This window comes from Terrapene carolina, unplaced genomic scaffold (genome assembly GCF_002925995.2).
Source record: "Terrapene carolina triunguis isolate 2854851 unplaced genomic scaffold, T_m_triunguis-2.0 Scaffold197, whole genome shotgun sequence".
Taxonomy (NCBI): domain Eukaryota; kingdom Metazoa; phylum Chordata; order Testudines; family Emydidae; genus Terrapene; species Terrapene triunguis.
The window spans coordinates 665,152-668,044 of NW_020664548.1; positions in this window are offsets into that span (position 1 = coordinate 665,152).

Consider the following 2,893-nt stretch of genomic DNA (forward strand, 5'->3'; position numbering starts at 1 on the left):
TTTATTTGTTGTATTTACCCGCTGTCTCTTGCCCAATCACAAGGATTTTTAATGAATCTGTTAACTCAGGGGGTCGTACCCTATGACTGGAAAATTGAAAATATAGTACTTGTATTTAAGAAAGGGAAAAAGGTGATGCAGTAGTTTGACCTCTGCTGTATGCAACGTCTTAGAACGAATTTTGAAAGAGAATAGTCAAGGGCATAGAAGTAAATGGTAATTTGGATAAAATGCAACATGGTTTTACAAAAGGTAGATCACGCCAGAACAACCTGATCTCTTTCTTTGAGAAGATAACTGCTCTTCTAGACAAAGGAAATGCAGTAGATCAAATCTACCTAGATTTCAGTAAAGCATTTATACAGTTCCACATGGAAATTATTAGTCTGATTGAAGAAGATGGGGATTAATATGAGAATTGAAAGGTGGGTAAGGAACTGGTTAAAGGGGAGACTACAACGGATCATGCTGAAAGGTGAACTGTCAGGCTGGTGGGAGGTTACTAGTGGAGTTCCTCAAGGGTCGGTCTTAGGACCAACCTTATTTAACATTTTCAATAATGACTTTGGAACAAGAAGTGGGAGGGTGTTAATAAAATTTGCAGATTACAGAAAATAGGGAGGTATTGCCAATATGGAGGAGGACCAGACTATCATACAAGAAAATCTGGATGACCTTGAAAACTAGAGTAATAGAAATGGGATGAAATTTAATAGTCCAAAGTCATGCATTTAGGTACTAACGAGATTTTTTTTGCTATGAGCCGGGAACGTATCAGTTGGAAGCAACAGAGGAGAAAGACCTGGGTGTATTGGTTGATCTCAGCATGGCTATGAGCCACCAATATGATGCAGCCATGAAAAGGCTAATGCAATCCTAGGATGCATCAGGCAAGTTATTTCCAGTAGATATAGGGAGGTGTTATTACCATTATACAAGGCACTGGTGAGTCCTCATCTGGAATACTGTGTGTAGTTCTGGTCTCCCATGTTTAAGAAAGATGAATTCAAACCGGAAAGGGAGCTGAGAAAGGCTATTTGAATGGTCACAGAAATGGGGAACCTGCCTTTTGAGAGGAAACTCAAGGAGGTTGGCTTGTTTAGCCTAACAAAACAAAGGCAGAGGGGAGATATGATTGTTGTCTATAAATACATCAGAAGGATAAACACCAGGGAGAGAGAAGAGTTATTTAAGTTAAGGGCCAAGATTGGCACAAGAATAAATAGATAGAAACTGGCCATCAACAAGTTTAGGCTTGAAATTAGAGGAAGGTTTCTAACTATCAGAGGAGTGAAGTTCTGGGTCAACTTTCCAAGGTGAATAGTGGGGGCAAAAAATTTAACTTGTTTCAAGACTGAGCTTGATAAGTTTATGGGGGGAATGATATGATGAGGTTGCCTACAATGGCATATGGCACATCCGTGACTGCTATTAGCAAATATCTCCAACACCTGGAGATGGAACACTAGATGGGGAGGGCTCTGAGTTACTACAGAGAGTTCTCTCTCAGGAGTCTGTCACATTGATCCTGCTCACAGGCTCAGGGTCCATCTGATCACCATATTTGGGGTCAGGAAAGAATTTCCCCCCAGGTCAGATTGGCAGAGACGCTGGGTTTTTTTTTTATTTTTTTTTTTTTTTGCCTTCCTCTGCAGTGTGATGCACAGGTCATTCACTGATTTGAACGAGAGTAAATGGCGGATTCTCTGTAAATTGAAGTTTTTAAAACAAGATTTGAGGACGTCAGTAGCTTAGCCAGAGGTTATGGGCCTATTACAGGAGAAAGTGAGTGAAGTTCTGTGGCCTGTGACGTGCAGGAGGTCAGACTAGATGATCATGGTGGTCCCTTCTGGCCTTAAATTCTATGCGTCTATATACTTAGATTATAAGCTTTTTGGGTCCCATGCTATGTGTTTATACAGCCCCTCACGCCATGGAGCCCCAAATCCTGATCAGGGCCCATAGTTGCTATCACAATACAAATAATAGTATTAAAGAAAGTGACATAGGCAGGAGACAAAAATGAAAAGAAACTTACATTTGAAACGAAGAGTCAGCAATGCGCAGAGAGACAGGGAAGTGGATTCACATGGCATGAGCTGCAAATAAGAAGGTTCTTGCAGAAAGGGACAGATTTAATGTCCATTGAAATCAACAGAGAGCCTCCTGTGACTTCAATGGGCTTTGGATCAGGTCCAAAGAGTGGCAATACAGGGCCTGATTCTCCCCATATTTCCTGCTACTTTGCATCCTTGCACCACCCTTTGCACCCGTGCAAAGTGAGTACAATCTGCTGCCAAATCAGAATTCGTTGCTCACTCCCGCTTGTGGCAGCATTTTTACATCCTCTATGCACAGGCAGCAGAGAATCAGGCCCCTTATGTAAAGGGACAGAGAGGAGGCCAACGTGAGTGGAGAGGAAGGAAAGAATCCAATTACGGGATAAAGGGCAAAGAGAGAAGGTGCACGAGGTGGTCTGGAATACATCCATACTAGGCTTTAAAACAAGGAGGGCAATGAAAAGAGGGCAAAATTAAAGCACCTGAAACAAGCTTAGAATGTGCTTCCCCCGTTTATACAAGGATAAATTAGGCCTAGGGCCGGCTCTAGGCACCAGCAAAGCAAGCAGTTGCTTGGGGCGGCAAATTTGCAAAGGGCGCAAGAATCCAGCATGGGAGCTGAGAACCAACAGCTGGGAGCTGTAGTTCCTTGGTTAGCTCCCTGCCTATAGAGCCAACCCTGGAGCAGGGAAAGAACTACATTTCCCAGCATTCCCTCGGCCACTAGCAACAGGAAAGGGAGGGGGAAGGAGTGTGGAACTGAAACCTCATGCTGCAGCTTGCTGTGAATGGTAGAGACAGAGCCAGCTCTAGGTTTTTTGCCGCCCCCGCAC